This window comes from Protopterus annectens, chromosome 13.part0 (genome assembly GCF_019279795.1).
Source record: "Protopterus annectens isolate FY-2018-M chromosome 13.part0, PAN1.0, whole genome shotgun sequence".
Lineage (NCBI taxonomy): Eukaryota > Metazoa > Chordata > Ceratodontiformes > Protopteridae > Protopterus > Protopterus annectens.
In genome coordinates, this window is record NC_056747.1 from 1,353,839,901 (window position 1) to 1,353,859,260 (window position 19,360).

At 40.6% G+C, this 19,360-nt stretch overlaps 1 long non-coding RNA gene across 1 annotated transcript; it reads right to left on the reverse strand.

The window, feature by feature from the left end:
• Positions 1–15,984: 15,984 nt before the first annotated feature.
• On the reverse strand, positions 15,985–16,706 carry LOC122788420. Its single transcript, XR_006362658.1, has 5 exons — positions 16,692–16,706; positions 16,328–16,372; positions 16,237–16,281; positions 16,055–16,099; positions 15,985–16,008 (listed from the first exon to the last, which is right to left on the reverse strand). It is a non-coding gene; the product is annotated as an uncharacterized LOC122788420 (long non-coding RNA).
• Positions 16,707–19,360: the final 2,654 nt, after the last annotated feature.

Here is a 19,360-nt window from a genome sequence, read left to right on the forward strand (position 1 = left end):
CAAATACATACAAACATCTTTATATGGATTTTAAAAATATACATTCAAAGTGAAAGGTCAAAACTTGTTCTCACACCTCTTATAAACCAAATATTGCTGCTGTTTAAAAAGCTTATGTTTTCTAATCCATTAATTAAGAATGTATTAATAATTATATTTCCTATTGCTTATACAAATGAATGCTTGATTTCTTTTGATACTCAGAAAATGTTAGAGTTTAAGAAGGGTGACCTATTATCTTGGAATCAAATTTTCTTAGCTAATAAAATAAGTTCTGCAGACTATTGGAGTGATTAAGTATCATTTTTCTGCATTTTCCTGCTGCCGTTAGCTAATTCCACCAAAAATGCCAATTTTTTTAGAGTTTCTGTGATTTAAAAAGCTTGTTTCAGCTACATATTGTACTTATTTTACTGCCTGCACTTTAACAAAGTCATTTTGTGTTTAAATTGCCTGTTTAACTGTTGTAGGCTACAGACTCAAGTGTGATAGCCATTTATGTGCATTTAAAGTGTTTTTTTGACAGTATCTGCTTTATTTTCTGAAAAAAAACAAAAAACAAACAAAAAATATTTGTTTTCCTGCCTTTCTAAACTAGTATAGTCCAGTTTTCAGGTTAGTGCTGAATTCAGGACTGTGTTACAAGTTTCTGTGTTGCCCATACCTTACTTAGATAGAAGGAAGTTTCTCTGTTCACCTGTGAGAGAGGGTAGCTTTGAGCAGCCTATCTGTCCCTGGAGGAGTGGTTTCAGCCCAGCAATTAGTAGTTTATTGGCTATTTTGGGCTAATTTCTATCTCTTTCATTTCCCTACTATAAAACCCACATTAGCACGGTTTTGTGTGCCGGGCAGTGCCGGTTAGCTAAGCTATAACTATTCCTGGCTCCACAAAGTCTACTCTTCAATTTTTTCCTTGGAACGAGACAAACTTTCAACTTAAGCACTCAAACCATTCACTTCTCAGCCTGGCACTTGCTCAAAACTCATAGCAAGCAGTAATAAAACCTTAGCACTAGACCTCTCTGTACTGTAGAGAAGGACAAAGCTCTCTATTCCACCGTACCAGCCAATCAGTAAAACACTTCACTGTACCTATCCAGGCATGTCCAAAGGGCAATTTCAAGTGTACTCTCCGGTCCAACTGGTGAATCTGGGCATTTTGAGGCAATGTTACAACTGCCTCGTGTACACAGACAACCCTCTCCTCCTACCACAAACACTAATACATGTGAGAGATGCAATTAAACAGCCAAACTCAAGGCTAAGCTCTCTCAACCAAAACTGAACCAGACAGTCAAGAGGAGAAGGGAACTACTTGCATCACGCCACCAGTCTCACATAGACCTATGAAACCAGCACCGGCAAAAAACACACATAAATACATGAAAACATACTTGGAGGCTCTAAATAAAAATCTGCAAAAGCAGCAGAGACCTCCAAAGCAGAAACTCAAGCAACCTCCACCCCCCCAACACAAATCATGAAACACATACTTCACAAAACCAGTGTGCCACGCAATCACAGCCCTTAAGGCAAGATAACATACCCAACACACTAGTAATAGGTGACTCTATAGTCAGGCACACTGATGTCCCACTCACTAGGCTGAACAAGGAGAAGGTTACTGTTAGCTGCCTGTCAGATGCCTGTTCGGTGCCAGGATCTGCCACATAACACAAGCAACTCAGGTCACTCCAGAACAAGTAGAAATATGACTCTGTCATTGTCCATGTTGGTGTGAATGACCGGAGCCGTACCTCCCTGGACTACATGAAAAGAGACATAGAAGAGCTTTCTGATCATGTAGCCCAGGCCGGTATGACCCTGACCTTGAGTAGCATTCTGCCCTCACCAAGAATGATACCACAGTATAAAGAAAAAATTATCAATTTCAACAATTGGCTAAGCTTCTGGTATCATTCAAAGGGGATATAGGGTCTGTCAGCCTGGGATGATATGCTCAACAAGCCACACTGCTTCACTAGAGATGGCTTGCACCTGTCACCCTTAGACTTTGGAATACTGGCCAAGGCTCTTGCCACCCCCATAGTGCCTTTTTTAGGCAAGGCTCAAAAGACAAACCCAACCCCGTAAATAGCACAAGTAACAAAAACACTGAGGGTAATGCTGCTCAATGCCAGAAGTCTAAACCTCAAAATGCACGCACTCGAAGCACTCCTCAGCATGGAGAAAATCGATATATGTGCAGTAAAAGAAACCTGGTTTAAGGCTCCAGAGAGGACCCCAGCACTACCAGGCTACAACTCATACCATACATTTCGGCCACAAAACCAGGACAGAAATACAAAAGGCGGGGAATATGCATATTCATCAAGGATACCCACATATTTCATATTTCTTGTATATTATTGCTAGTCTATGTGGGGTGAAAAAACATCTATGTAAACATTTTCATGTGTATACACGCCAGAACAGGGAAGATGTGGATTCCTTCACCGCACAACACAATGCTTCAGAGATCATCCACATGCAACTAGCAATGGGCAAAACTGCAATTCAAATTGTAGCTTGCTACAGATCCCCCACCATGTCCCAGGACCCCCATTCTGCATTTCTGGAAGCACTGGGAAACATAAAGGTCCTACCAAACACCCTAATATTGGGTGATTTCAATTACCCAAACATTAACTGGGAGAACTACTCATGTACTAACTCCCTTGCCCAACATTTCCTAGAATTTATAAACTCAAATGCCCTGGATCAACTGGTCAACACCCCCACCAGAGGTGACAACATGTTGGACCTGGTCATCACCAACATGGGCGACCAGTGTTCCACACCAGAGGTCAATCCTCCACTGGTTAGATCTGACCATAAACTAATCACTCTGGATATCCACATTCCGCCCCCACCCCCGGTCAAAAAAAAACACTGTGAAAAACTTTATAAAAGCAAACTTCACGTTACTCAAGACCGAGGTTGAAAGTTTCAAAGCCCCCATGCTAAAGGATAACACTGACCAAGCTACAAAATCCTTTACTAATAGACTCTACGGGCACCTACAAGAATGCATCGATCATGCTATCACAAGAAAAAACAAGACTCACTCCTCCAAGAAAAGGAAACCAGTCTGGTGGACTCCTGCCATAAACAAGCTATACAATAGAAGGAGGAAACTAGTACAGAAAAGAGTAAAATTCCAAGAAGGAAAGAAATCCCTGATCAGTATCAGCAAGAAACTATGATCCCTCATAAAATCATCCAAGGCGAGCTTCAAAAGAAAAATTGCCAAGGACTCCAAAGATAACCACAAGGCATTCTTTAGCTATGTCAAGAATCTAAGTGGTAATTCTCAGATCTGCTCAGAGTTAGTGCAGAATGGCACAAAATACACTGAACCAACCGATATCGCCAACATCCTGGCAGACAGGTTCAGTGCAAACTTCATCCCCCTCTCACCCCCAAAAGGGCCCATAACTATACCAGAAGAATGTAGTTCATCTGAAATCACAGACACTCAGGTTAAAACAGCCCTCTCCAAAGCCAAAAACACAGCATCAATGGGACCGGACGGTGTCCCAGGCTGCATCCTACATGAGCTCAAAGATGAACTAACCCCTCACCTAAACACACTGTTCAAACTCAGCCTCTCCACAGGCTATGTGCCCATAAAGTGTTGCACAGCAACGGTTATTCCGCTCCACAAAGGTGGAGCCACAACACACCCCGGGAACTATTGCCCTATAAGCCTCACTAGCTTGGTCTGCAAGGCTATGGAGTGCATCATCATGGATCTCATTAACAGAGACATTTGGAACCTCCAAACACTGGACCATACCCAGTTTGGCTTTGTTAATGGCAGATCATGCCTCCTAAACCTGGTGGACTTCTTCGAGACAGTTACCAAGGCTATAGACGAGGGAAAGGTGGTCCACACAGCCTACCTAGACCTCACAAAGGCCTTTGACACCATTCCCCATTCTGGCTCATGGACAGAACCCACATGGTAAGAGTTGCGGGAGCTAGGTCTGGCTCTAAACCGGTTACAAGTGGCATTCCCCAGGGCTCAGTTCTAGCACCCCTCCTGTTCAGCATATACTTCTCAAAGGTACAGGCAAGCACAGGAGATCTGGGGCTGACCAGGTTTGCAGACGACTGCAAGCTAGGGGCTATAATTGACTCTCCAGCTGACACAGACATCCTCCAAAAGGGTCTCACTGAGACAGATACCTGGTGTCAAAACCATGGCCTCAAGCTAAATGCCAAAAAGTGCGCAGTCATCCCCATTGGAAAAGCAAAGTACCCACAAACTACCACACAGGTGGTAGCCCCCTAAATACAGAAGACGTAATAAGGGATCTGGGGACCCAAGTAGATAGTAATCTCTCCTTTGATAATCACATTGCCAAAGTGGTTAGAAAATCCTACTATGTGGCCCACCTAATCACAAAAGGGTTTGCATCCAGATCAAAAGAGGTCATTGTGCCCCCACTCATCAGACCCATTATAGAGTACAATGCCCCATTTGGGATGTACCTTACAAGACACCTGCAACAGCTGGAAAGACCATGGAAGTACCTCACCAAGAGGATCACTGGCCCAAACAGATGCCCTATGCAGCTGGATTGAAGAAACTCCAGCTGTACTTGGCTGCATACCACCTACTCAGAGGTGATCTATGCCTGACATACAAGGTCATGCCCAACCCAGACTTGATGGACATGCTCCACCTAAAGAAAACCATATCCCCTCGAGCTACACACACTAGGGATCTAAACCTCACCACAACAATAAATAGAACAAGATGAAGGGATAGATTCCTGTCCCAGAGACTTCCCATGCTTTGGAACAAGATCCCAATCTACATTAGGCAGAGCTCCTCGCTAACACTCTTCAAAAGAAACATTGATGAGTGAATGGGAAACAGAAAGTTTACCTTGGGGATCACTTCAGTGGCTCTGCTGGACAGAGGCACGGGGAACTAATCTAAGGGGGCGGTGAAAGCCAACACAATTCCGGCAAGGCTTATAAATGCCTTCGGGAAGATACCCTAGTACCTACCTGTGAAACTATGAACCTATTTGATCAGCAAATATAGTCTGCAAAATTGCAATTGGCTGGACATCCAAACTTGTAAGGATTTCATACATAGAGGCATACAATAAGAGTAACTTAAAAATCTTGGATTTTATCTTAACGATTATTAATAGCTCATCCAAGAATAATTCAAATATATCTGTTATTTATAAAATTGTCAGAAATGATTTTAGCAAAACTGATGTTTCTTTTTGGAATTATTTAAGTGAAGTTAATAGACAAGTATTCTCAGAAAAAAGATAAAAAACTTTGTTTACAGTCGGTGAAGGAATCCACATCTTCCCTGTTCTGGCGTGTATACACATGAAAATGTTTACATAGATGTTTTTTCACCCCACATAGACTAGCAATAATATACAAGAAATATGAAATGAAATGCTGGAGATGTGGACACCCTGATGCTGACTGGATGCATATGGTTGTTAATTGCAAAATAATTTCCCCATTTTGGTTAGACTTTAGATATCTTGTAAAGCTGTATGGAATGAAGACTGTATAATTTCTGACTCCCTTATCCTTTTCAATGTTCCTGTTCCTGAAGTCATTCCTAAAAAACAAACATTTTTACTATGGTCTATCCTCTCTGTAGCAAGGAAAATTGTTACTACAAATTGGAAATCCCAATCTACTCCTGTCTGTAAAGTTGAGTTTATTCATCTAGTGAAATACATTTGTAAGAATGAAATTGCTACTATAAAAACAAGGACTAACAACACAACTCATCATTTAATTGCTTGGACAAAATTGTCTAATCTGTTAGAGAAATATTAAGTGTTCACCTACGTATATTGTTTTTTTTTTAGCTGTTATGGACATTGTATATAGTCTATTTGTTTTTTCTTGTTACTATACTGTTAAGTTATTGTGTTAAATGAATAAAACTATTTTGGAAAAAAAATACTTGTACACAACTGTAAACATTGTACAAAGTGCATACTATTTGCATATATAAGAGAACAGTTTATAATGACTATTTTACAGTTTAGAACTTGTTTTTTATACTTTTATACTGTTTTTTACTGTTTATAGTGTACATACTGCTTGTTGATTCTCTGTTGATATAATGTTGAGTGTTAATTATCTGATGTGTCTGCCTTTTTGGTCCAGGGCATGACTGAAAAGTATCCTCAGACCAGATCATGTACCATGTTATCAAATGTATTTGTTTGTTTGTATTATTTTTTTCTGGCTTCTTTCTGGCTGATAAAGATTGATAATGTCTCCATGTTGTGCCCCAATGAACATTGAGATTGATAATGTCTCCATGTTGTGCCCCAATGAGCATTGAGATTGATAATGTCTCCATGTTGTGCCCCAATGAGCATTGAGATTGATAATGTCTCCATGTTGTGCCCCAATGAGCACTGAGATTGATAATGTCTCCGTGTTGTGCCCCAAAGAGCACTGAGAGTGATAATGTCTCCATGTTGTGCCCAATGAGCATTGAGATTGATAATGTCTCCATGTTGTGCCCAATAAGCATCGAGATTGATAATGTCTCCATGTTGTGCTCAATGAGCATTGAGATTGATAATGTCTGCATGTTGTGCCCAATGAACATTGAGATTGATAATGTCTCCATGTTGTGCCCAATAAGCATTGAGATTGATAATGTCTCCATGTTGTGCCACAATGAGCATTGAGATTGATAATGTCTCCATGTTGTGCCCCAATGAGCATTGAGATTGATAATGTCTCCATGTTGTGCCCAATGAGCATTGAGATTGATAATGTCTCCATGTTGTGCGCCAATGAGCATTGAGATTGATAATGTCTCCATGTTGTGCACCAATGAGCATTGAGATTGATAATGACTCCATGTTGTGCCCAATGAGCATTGAGATTGATAATGTCTCCGTGTTGTGCCCCAATGAGCACTGAGATTGATAATGTCTCCATGTTGTGCCCCAATGAGCATTGAGATTGATAATGTCTCCATGCTGTGCCCCAATGAGGATTGAGATTGAGATTGATAATGTCTCCATGTTGTGCCCCAAAGAGCACTGAGATTGATAATGTCTCCATGTTGTGCCCAATGAGCATTGAGATTGATAATGTCTCCATGTTGTGCCCCAATGAGCATTGAGATTGATAATGTCTCCATGTTGTGCTCAATGAGCATTGAGATTGATAATGTCTGCATGTTGTGCCCAATGAACATTGAGATTGATAATGTCTCCATGTTGTGCCCAATAAGCATTGAGATTGATAATGTCTCCATGTTGTGCCACAATGAGCATTGAGATTGATAATGTCTCCATGTTGTGCCCCAATGAGCATTGAGATTGATAATGTCTCCATGTTGTGCCCAATGAGCATTGAGATTGATAATGTTTCCATGTTGTGCACCAATGAGCATTGAGATTGATAATGTCTCCATGTTGTGCCCCAATGAGCATTGAGATTGATAATGACTCCATGTTGTGCCCAATGAGCATTGAGATTGATAATGTCTCCGTGTTGTGCCCCAATGAGCATTGAGCTTGATAATGTCTCAGTGTTGTGCCCAATGAGCATTGAGATTGATAATGTCTCCATGTTGTGCCCAATGAGCATTGAGCTTGATAATGTCTCCATGTTGTGCCCCAATGAGCATTGAGCTTGATAATGTCTCCGTGTTGTGCATACTGCAGTGCTCTGCTGAAAACCACCTCTCCTCTCCCAGGATAAGTAAGCCCGTAACATGCCACTTCCTTTCCCATCCCTTCTGCTGTCTCTTCAGGTGCTAAGCTCCGGAATTGAACCCAGGTTATCTGGGTCATACTCACTGCTCCATCGCTCTGTGCCCCAGTGCAGGCTCATTTAACACATTTACATGAATACATACACCTGGAATGATGTTCAGGAACTGTGGTGGTAAGTAATAGTGAAAGGATGTGTAGGTAGTCAATCAACACCATGTGATACTAGGTAGGATACGCTGCTTAGTTGTATGAAATGAAAACGAAAGAATGAGAATTTGTATAGTGTATAAATATGCAAATGTTAGTCATGGAAATGTTTTCTGAAGCATGTAAGTGTATTTTGTCAGCAAACCCTCCAATAATATGGCCTAGAGTAAAAACAAATAGTATTACTGTGTATATCTTAAGAAAATTTTATAAGAAAATAACAAATGTGTTAAAAACAAATTTCACATTCACAAGAGAGACCATACAAACAAATATAAATCTTTTATTTTCAGATTAAAAACAAAATATGGACTATTTATAGTCAAATGTGCAATTTTATATAATAAATAATATATCGACATTTTTTTCTGATTGTAGAGTTGATTGTGCAAAAATAGAAAGAAATGACAACAATGGAAAATGATGTGGGAATTGAAAAATGGATGTGAAAGCAGTTAAAAGTATGAGAATAATTTGCAGCAGTTATAGAAAGACCATTATGAGATGGGACTTTATTACTAGACAAGGAAAGATTTACAGATAAAGTTACAAAATAAAATGCATAATGAATACAAGTACATATGTAAAAGGAGAAAATGTATTATAAAAGAAGGGACAATATTATTACAAAGGCACCCTAAAGCACTATGAGGCGGAAAATAAAATATATTTTAAAGAAATATAAATGCATATTTAAAATACTAAAAGTTATTCATGTAGTGTAGAAAACAAAAGTACAGCACAAGAGTTAAAAGCGCTCTTTTTCTGGCTGATGGAGACAAAAATACATATTAATATACATGACAATAAGGGGGAGTCAGAAAGTATTGGAGGAATAACAGGAATCAGAAATTGCAGATCAATTTTTAAAATAAAATTAGAAAGAAAAGAAAATATACAAGAAAAGAAAGAAGAGAAATACGGTTCCTAGGAAAGATTAAAAACTAGCTTTAACAGAGATAAATACAATAGTAAAACAGTCAAATATAGAAACATTAAGCATACATGGGCTACAAGATTTTTATATCAGATATTAGAAGAATGGCAGTTATAAGACAAACTGAAAGTTTATCAGGAAGTGTATAGTACAGCAAGTGAGAGGGCATGTAAAGAATTACAAGAGGCTGGGATATTAGGTACATTATAAAGACATTAGAGAAAACCATGGATAATAAAGGAATCAGCAGAACCAATAAACAGAAAAGAATAAGAGATACGAAAGAGCTCTGGCTGACTAAGTCTGCAGATGACTGCAAGCTAGGAGCAGTCATTCCATCCCCATATGATGTATCCATCCTGCAGGAAAGTTTGTCTCAAATAAACAGCTGGTACCAAAATCATGGACTAAAACTAAATGCCAAAAACTGCATTATCCTATCCTGTGGGAAGTCATCAACCCTGATGGAATTACCACATTGACAATAAGCCCCTAACAGCTGACACAGTTGTTCAGGATTTGCAAACCTATGTGGTCGGTCACTTAACTGCCAACCAACATGTGTCCTTTGCAGAAGAAAGTCTTTCTGTATGGCACAGCTAATAAACAAAGAGGTTGTGTCCAGGTCTAAGGATGTCATCGTACTCCTTTACTCAGGCCACATTAGGCCGGTCACTGAGTATTATGTCATCTTTAGCATGTATCATTGAGTATAATGTCTTCTTTAGCATGTATCTGTCCAGGCACATGCAGCAAGAAACGCTCACAGCGATCCCTTTGTAAAAGGATAATTGGTGTAAGCAATATGTCTTACACAGCTTCCTATCAGTACCCCAACACACAGGTGGTCGAGTCTATCAATACTCGAGACGGTTCCAGTAAAGCTGGAGCACAGAATATCAGCATACCCAAATCAAACACCCAATCCTGAAAATTCGTACTGTTCTGAATCCAGGAACAAGTGTTACAATGGGTCCTGAAGTTTGGATGGTCCATAATGTTGGATTTTGACATTATGACATTCAAAATGTAGGAATCAGGCAGGTGGATTCAACCACCTGTGTGTCGGGTTACTAACAGGAAACCATCCTGCATGGACCGACTCAAAGCCCTGTCACTATACTCAGTATTTTACAGACTGCTCAGAGGTGACCTGTGTCTGACATACAAGGCATCCTCCAACCCAGTACTAACTGATTTACTGCACATCAGCAAGTGAAATAGCTACAGAAATATTTGGTCTAGGGATCTAAACCTCTTCCCCAACATCACCAGAACAGTTTGGAGGGACAGGTATATCTAACAGGGACTACCGCTGCTCTTGAACAGACATCCAGTCCACATATAACAAAGTTCATCCCTGTCCATATTCAAGTGCAACTTGGATCTATGGATGGAAAACAAAACAATTACCCCAGGGCTGCCCCCTGTACTACTAATGGACAGGGCCAGCTACTAAATGCTTTATCCCATGCATGGGTTGCTTCAAATTATCTGTGGTATGATCCCAGTTAGTCTCACTAGGGGTAATATATACTTATCAGCCATGGGATGTGTATGAATAATCATATCCTAATGGGATTGGTTAATTCAAGCATCAAAACAGAACTTGAATAGGCTCAAAATGGCCTGCAAGGGCAGCTAGCCTAGTACTTACCTCATGATCCTATGAAATGTAAGTTCTGGAAAACAAACCTAGAAACAGTTGCACACCTCATTGCTGAGTGTGATAGTCATGTCTAAGGGTCTGTATACTGAAAGGCACAATACTGCGGCCACATTGGTGCATTGGGGATTGTGCAAATGCTACAATGTAGACATAGCTGAGAAGCATTGGAAACATGAACCGCAAAGCATTACTGATGCAAGAAAACCAGAGTGATTGTTTAGCCTGCTTGCTGCACTCTGCCTGAATATTGTTGATCTCTGGCTGCATTTAATTTTGAATTGAAGCTTTTCATTGAAAGTTTGGTAACTTATATTTTGCATCTTAGTCTTGTATTACATTTGCTTTGCTTTAAGTTTTCTGTTCTGTTGGAGTTTTAAGAAGTCTGGGTTAGGGTCAGTGAAAGTTAGGAAAGAATTCCTTAATATCAGCTAATTAGTTGGGAGGAGCTGACAAACAACATTGCTCTTTTAGTTAGAAATATCTCTATGTATCTGAAGTGTTTATTTGGCCTGCTTGCTCTACTCTGCCTGAATATTGCTGATCTCTGGCTGTATTTTATTTTTTTCCTGCTACCCACCCAACTATTGTTGTGTTCTTAAACTTGGTGGCTTTTGAGTTGTCCACCCCTACTATAAATCTCATTTCATAGGATCACAAGAGGGTACTAGGCTAATGGCCTTAGGAACTTCACAAGCCTATCCAAATTACCCTGGTTTCTACGATCAGCACCTATTGCTCCTGCCCAAGAGAGACACAGGTGGAACCCCCGGGGTGAATTTATGGTTACCCATCCAATCGTCCAGATTGCATTTGAAGAGGACCAATGAGGTGCTCTGTTTGACATGAAGTGGGAGTCTGTTCCAAAGGTGTGGTAACCTCTGGGAGACAAATCTGTCCCTTTAGCAGGATCTATTAATGTAACATACCAGGTTAGGGTCTTTAGAGTGAGTAACTCATGTACCATTTGACTTACGGATATCCAACCTTTCCAATAAAGCAGGATCAGAGATTGCCCTATATGCAAGGCAGAGATTGCCTCTGAGTAGTCTGTATGAAATACAATAAAGTGACAGCGCTTTTTTTCAAAAAGAACACCTCAGGTCCACACCTTTCATGTGGGGTCCTCCAGTAGTGTGCTTGCCCTTCCACCCATACCCCATTAAGGTCTCCCAACCTAACTGAAGCAGCTACTGCAACTGCCCCCCTGAATTCAAGAACACTGCATAGTTTGTAACCCTAAACCACTTTTACAACTGGCTACAGTTCCACACATACCACAGTGAGGTCTCTCAACCTAACTGAAGCGGCTACTGCGACTGCCCCCCTGAATTCAAGAATGTTGCATTGTTATAAACAGAGGCACGCACACTACTGGGCCCTCACCCATCCCACTCCCCCTCCTCAAATGCTACATTGTTTTCCATCTGTTAAAACTACTCCTAAAAAGGAAGCTACCACTCTATAGCACACTATCCCAAACATTCCTCAGGACAAGCTTTAACTCCCTTTACAATACCTTTGAGACAAACTATGCTTAGACAACCTTCCAGCGGCTCAAAATTACTGACCTGGACTAGCTGCTTCGGCAGATTGTTTTTTTGTGATTGCTGGACCTCCTCGTGGACTCTGTCATCATACCCTGACAGAACCCCCTCAGAGATAACCAACCTGTATAACTACCACTTTATAGACAGCATAAGCAAATTGTTAACAAAACCCACCTCCACAACTGCCTCAAAACTCATCTCTGATCCCTGTCTACCCTTATCTCAGGACTCCTGCACAAACAAAAAAACCCTTCACCTTCACAACAAACCAGCACTACATCTTCTATCCCCTTTTCTCTTAAACCTGTCCCGACCCCCTTCATCCAAAAACTACTTCAAAACCTGAAACCACGCTCCCTCTCCTCTAACAACCTCCCCCCTGATTACTTAAAACTTGCTACAGAAGCCATAGCATATCCTTATAAATCTCTCCATAGCAGAATCCATTGTCCCTAACATCTGAAAAAAATCTGTCATCGACCCTTTACATAAAGGGGCAACTCCATTGAACTATCCAATTATCGACCAATCTACATCCTCTCTCCTTTTTCCAAACTCCTGGAAAAATGCATATATAGGCAACGTCTGCACCACCTCATCCGAAACAGACTAATTACCCTTACCCAGCATGGGTTTTATCCATCACACAGCACCACCACTGCCCTAATCTCCTTCATGGACATTGTTTCCAAATCCATTGATTCTGATAATATCACCTCTGTCTTACTACTAGATTTATCAAAGGCATTTGACACAGTCTCCCACAACAAACCTCTTCATCAGCTATCCATTACAGGCTGCACCTCGCCAACCCTCCAATGGTTTGCAAGCCATCTATCCAACCACCAACAGTGCATCAAATGGCAAAATAAATTAGCCCAATATCAAACCAACATAACTGAGGTACCACAAGGGTCCAAACTTGGACCTTTACTCTTCAATGTTTTCACCAACAACCTTCACACCTCATCACCCCTTAGCTCAATTATCCAATACGCAGATGGCACTACCATAATTCCCTCCTCTAATAACATACATCTCCAGCAACTAGCCCAAACCACCTTTGCCTCAATTAAGAAATGGCTGAGAGAAGCCAGCTACTTCTAAATCCTAAGAAAACAAAACTGCTGCTTTTCTCAATAAAACCAGTCTCATCTGACTTCAAAATATTCTCACAGGATAACACAGAAATTGAAACAGTTCCCACAGCTAAGCTATTAGGTGTAACCATAGACAACAAACTAACCTTTCAACAACACATCTGCAATATCGTAAAAAAAACACACATCAAACTAGGAACACTCTACAGACAAAAAACTTTCTTGGATAACTCCATTAGAAAAATCCTCACCAACACCTATTTGCTTCCCTCTCTCTTATATGCATCTCCCTTATACACCAATCTACAATTGTCTCTTAAAAACAAGCTCCCATCCTGCTACCATAAAATTGCCAAATTTGGCACAGGTTACCCCTACCATTCCCACCACTGCCTAGCTCTGAAAGAACTAAATTGGCTCAAACTCACACAACATCTAAGCCTAGTACAGCTGTCTTCTGCACATACAATGATTTATACACCTGATAGCTGCCCAACCCTCAAATCTGTCCTAAAACCCTACATACCTACAAGAGCCCTCTGCTCTGAAAACAAACTCTTACCCATCTATACTCCTAACAAAAGAGCTGGACAGTGCCTATACTCTCATGCCACCAACAAGCTCTGGAACTCTCTGCCAACACATATTATTACCACTGACAGCTTTAACAACTTCAAACATGCCCTAAAAACATCTACGTCATCAGGCCTGCCCTGCTCTTTCCCTAACAGGTGAACTCCATTCCCTCTCTAGGTGCCTTCCTTTCTATCCCTAAACCATGAATTGCACCCACTAAGCACTACCATATTGGACTAAGAGACTTCCCGTATTTCTACACCCTTAACTTTCCCTTCCTACTCTGCTAACTACTCTTCTTAGCAGCGACTTGCTTCTAATATTCTGAGCCTTTGCCTGACCCTCACTCTTTGCCTTATTCCTACCTGATACATATCAGCTATCTAGAACATGTTTTGTTACTGTATCTACCTCTCTGTATTTAGTTTGTATTCCTTATTATACCTACTTCTCTGAACGTATTTAGTATTCATTACTCATTAATGTGTGCTTTAATACTTGCTGTTGTCTTGTTCAAGTAAATTGTCTTAACTTTCTTGAAGCTTTTCTCCCTGGGCCTTCACTTAAAATGTGTTCCCGACCCAGTCAGACTTTCCCAGTAAACAAATATTAAATAAATAAATATCAGCCGATCCACATAGGAAAGATGCTGAAGTCCTTGAATTTTTCTTATGAGGAACCTTTGTGGTCTCTCCAATTGCTGCAGGTGCTTGGAAAGATACATACAAAAAGGGGCGTTGTACTCAATTATTGGCCTGATGAGGGAAGAGTACAGGGAGATTATAACTTCTTTTTTTCTGGAGGCAATCCTCTTATTTATGAGATGAGGAATATAGGATACCCTTCTTACCACTGTGGAGATATGCTGATCAAAGGTAAGGTTGCTGTCAACCTGTGCTCAGGTATCTCCCAATGAGTGCATACTTAGGGTGTTGCTATTGATGTGGTAGTTAGCAGGAACATCACCCTTACTGAAAGGGATGATAATACATTTTTCTGCATTAAGTTTAAGGCCATGACTTTGACACCAATCATTTGTTTGTGTAAGACCCTCTTGTAGGATTTTGACATTGTTTGTGTCCTCAAGCAGTCCTTTGGGATAATATGTTATCAATTCCCCTCCTCATAAACCTTGGAGTACCTCAAGGTTCCATCCTAGGCCCTCTTCTCTTTTCAATGTTTATTAATGACCTAAATACTAAAATTCCTCAAGCCACCTGCATTCAGTATGCCGACAATTCTACTTTAATCTGCTCTGCTAGGTCCCCAACCACACTCCAGACCCTCACCCAGTCTGTATTTCATACTGTTGAAAATTGGTTCATGCAACACTGCCTCCTCCTGAATGCAAAAAAAACAAAATTATTACTCTTTACTCCCACTCTAAAATCACCACAATTTCACTTCACTATAACCTCTAACAATGGAACCACCATATCCCCTGATACCACAACCCGTCTCCTAGGCATAACCATTGACAACAACCTTAGCTATGACAATCATATCAACACTACCATAAAATCTGTCAACAAAAAACTGGGTTCCCTGTATAGAATCAAACCCTTCCTTACACCTACAGCCAGAACCATTATAGCCCAAACTCATCTGATCTATACCCTGCTTTATGCTTCTGCCATTTATACTAACCTTTCCAAAAGCAACCTTAACAAACTTGCCACTAGCTATAATAACATAGCCAGATTTGCTACCAGCAACCCTTTTAGAACCTACCACTGTCTCAACCTCAAACAATTGGGATGATTAGAACTGCAGCACCAACTACTCTATCATCAACTTACTATAACCCAAAAGATACTTTTCCACCCTAATAATATCCCAATCCTCAATAATCTGACTACCCCTTACAAAAACCTTACTACTCTTCGCTCAGCCGATAAGCTTCTAGTTTCCACTATTAAATCTAAAAACAAAGCTGGAGACTCTCTTTTTGCTAACACAGTTGGCAATGCCTGGAACCAGCTTCCAAGTGAACTTTCTACTCTCTCTTCCACACATTTTTTTAAAAAACATCTCAAAGAACATTTTAAAACTCACTGGCTCTGCCCCTGCACTAACCCTGACTGATCTCCCCACCTTTACACATTCCTGCTATCCCTTTTGTTTCTCTTCTCCGGGGTACTTTACTGCTAATTATTCTATGGCCTTTTCTGACAGATCTCTCCACCTTTACACATCCCTGCTATCCCTTTTATTTCTCTTCTCCAGGGTACTTTACTGCTAATTATTCTATGGCCTGTTCTGACTGATCTCTTCACCTTTACACATTCCTGCTATCCCTTTTATTTCTCTTCTCCAGGGTACTTTACTGCTAATTATTCTATGGCCTTTTCTGACTGATCTCCCCACCTTTACACATTCCTGCTATCCCTTGTATCTCTATTCTCCAGGGTACTTTACTGCTAATTATTCTATGGCCTGTTCTGACTGATCTCCCCACCTTTACACATTCCTGCTATCCCTTTTATTTCTCTTCTCCAGGGTACTTTACTGCTAATTATTCTATGGACTGTTCTGACTGATCTCTTCACCTTTACACATTCCTGCTATCCCTTTTATTTCTCTTCTCCAGGGTACTTTACTGCTAATTATTCTATGGCCTGTTCTGACTGATCTCCCCACCTTTACACATTCCTGCTATCCCTTGTATCTCTATTCTCCAGGGTACTTTACTGCTAATTATTCTATGGCCTGTTCTGACTGATCTCCCCACCTTTACACATTCCTGCTGTCCCTTGTATCTCTATTCTCCAGGGTACTTTACTGCTAATTATTCTGTGGCCTTTTCTGACGGATCTCTCCACCTTTACACATTCCTGCTATCCCTTTTATCTCTCTTCTCCAGGGTGCTTTACTGCTAATTATTCTGTGGCCTGTTCTGACAGATCTCTCCACCTTTACACATTCCTGCTATCCCTTGTATCTCTATTCTCCAGGGTACTTTACTGCTAATTATTCTATGGCCTTTTCTGACGGATCTCTCCACCTTTACACATTCCTGCTATCCCTTGTATCTCTCTTCTCCAGGGTACTTTACTGCTAATTATTCTATGGCCTGTTCTGACTGATCTCTCCACCTTTACACATTCCTGCTATCCCTTGTATCTCTATTCTCCAGGGTACTTTACTGCTAATTATTCTATGGCCTTTTCTGACTGATCTCTCCACCTTTACACATTCCTGCTATCCCTTTTATTTCTCTTCTCCAGGGTACTTTACTGCTAATTATTCTATGGCCTTTTCTGACTGATCTCTCCACCTTTACACGTTCCTGCTATCCCTTTTGTTTCTCTTCTCCAGGGTACTTTACTGCTAATTATTCTGTGGCCTGTTCTGACGGATCTCTTCCCCTTTACATATTCCTGCTATCCCTTTTGTTTCTCTTCTCCAGGGTACTTTACTGCTAATTATTCTGTGGCCTCTTCTGACGGATCTCTCCACCTTTACACATTCCTGCTATCCCTTTTATCTCTCTTCTCCAGGGTGCTTTACTGCTAATTATTCTGTGGCCTGTTCTGACAGATCTCTCCACCTTTACACATTCCTGCTATCCCTTGTATCTCTATTCTCCAGGGTACTTTACTGCTAATTATTCTATGGCCTTTTCTGATGGATCTCTCCACCTTTACACATTCCTGCTATCCCTTGTATCTCTCTTCTCCAGGGTACTTTACTGCTAATTATTCTATGGCCTGTTCTGACTGATCTCTCCACCTTTACACATTCCTGCTATCCTTTGTATCTCTATTCTCCAGGGTACTTTACTGCTAATTATTCTATGGCCTTTTCTGACTGATCTCTCCACCTTTACACATTCCTGCTATCCCTTTTATTTCTCTTCTCCAGGGTACTTTACTGCTAATTATTCTATGGCCTGTTCTGACTGATCTCTCCACCTTTACACATTCCTGATATCCCTTGTATCTCTATTCTCCAGGGTACTTTACTGCTAATTATTCTGTGGCCTGTTCTGACAGATCTCTCCACCTTTACACATTCCCGCTATCCCTTTTATTTCTCTTCTCCAGGGTACTTTACTGCTAATTATTCTATGGCCTGTTCTGACTGATCTCTCCACCTTTACACATTCCTGCTATCCCTTGTATCTCTATTCTCCAGGGTACTTTACTGCTAATTATTCTATGGCCTGTTCTGACTGATCTCTCCACCTTTACACATTCCTGCTATCCCTTTTATTTCTCTTCTCCATGGTACTTTACTGCTAATTATTCTGTGGCCTGTTCTGACAGATCTCTCCACCTTTACACATTCCTGCTATCCCTTGTATCTCTATTCTCCAGGGTACTTTACTGCTAATTATTCTATGGCCTTTTCTGACGGATCTCTCCACCTTTACACATTCCTGCTATCCCTTGTATCTCTCTTCTCCAGGGTACTTTACTGCTAATTATTCTATGGCCTTTTCTGACGGATCTCTCCACCTTTACATATTCCTGCTATCCCTTTTATTTCTCTTCTCCGGGGTACTTTACTGCTAATTATTCTATGGCCTTTTCTGACGGATCTCTCCACCTTTACATATTCCTGCTATCCCTTTTATTTCTCTTCTCCAGGGTACTTTACTGCTAATTATTCTATGGCCTTTTCTGACGGATCTCTCCACCTTTACATATTCCTGCTATCCCTTTTATTTCTCTTCTCCAGGGTACTTTACTGCTAATTATTCTATGGCCTTTTCTGACGGATCTCTCCACCTTTACACATTCCTGCCATCCCTTTTATTTCTCTTCTCCAGGGTACTTTACTGCTAATTATTCTATGGCCTTTTCTGACGGATCTCTCCACCTTTACACATTCCTGCCATCCCTTTTATTTCTCTTCTCCAGGGTACTTTACTGCTAATTATTCTATGGCCTTTTTGCTGTACTATGTTGTCCTACAAAAAAAAAAAAAAAAAAAAAATCACACTTTTTCATTTATTGTAAATTTGTTCTTGATCATCCTCTTTTGCAAATATCCCAAATAGTGGTATTACCTGTGTATGTTGATAGCTTTTCTATATTATTATTGTATAATAATGTCTTTACCTGCTTGCAGCTTTTCTCCCCGGGCCTCTACTGAAAATGGACATGTATCCAGTTAGACTAGCCAGGTCAACAAATGTAAATAAATAAATAAATAAAATTTGTTGATTCTATGACCGCTCCCAGTTTGCAGTCATCAGCAAACACTGTCAGCCACAGACCTTTAGTTTTTGCTTGTACTTCAGGGAAATAGATTCCAAACAGTAGAGGTCCTAAGACTGATCCCTGTGTAACACCACTGGTTCTGGGTCTGCTGTTGGAAGTGGTTTCCCCTATTTTGAATGTATGGGTTCTATCGGTGAGCCATTTTCTGACCCACCTAATGATATAAGGGTTGATACCTAGCTGGATGAGTTTGTCAATGATGCCTGAGTGGGGGATAGTTTCAAACACCTTGGCTAAGTATAGGTAGGCTGTATGCACATATTTTCCCTTGTTCAGGGCGTTGGTGATTGTCTCTAAGAAGTCCACCAGATTTAACAGGCATGATCTCCCTTTGACGTATCCAAACTGAGTAAG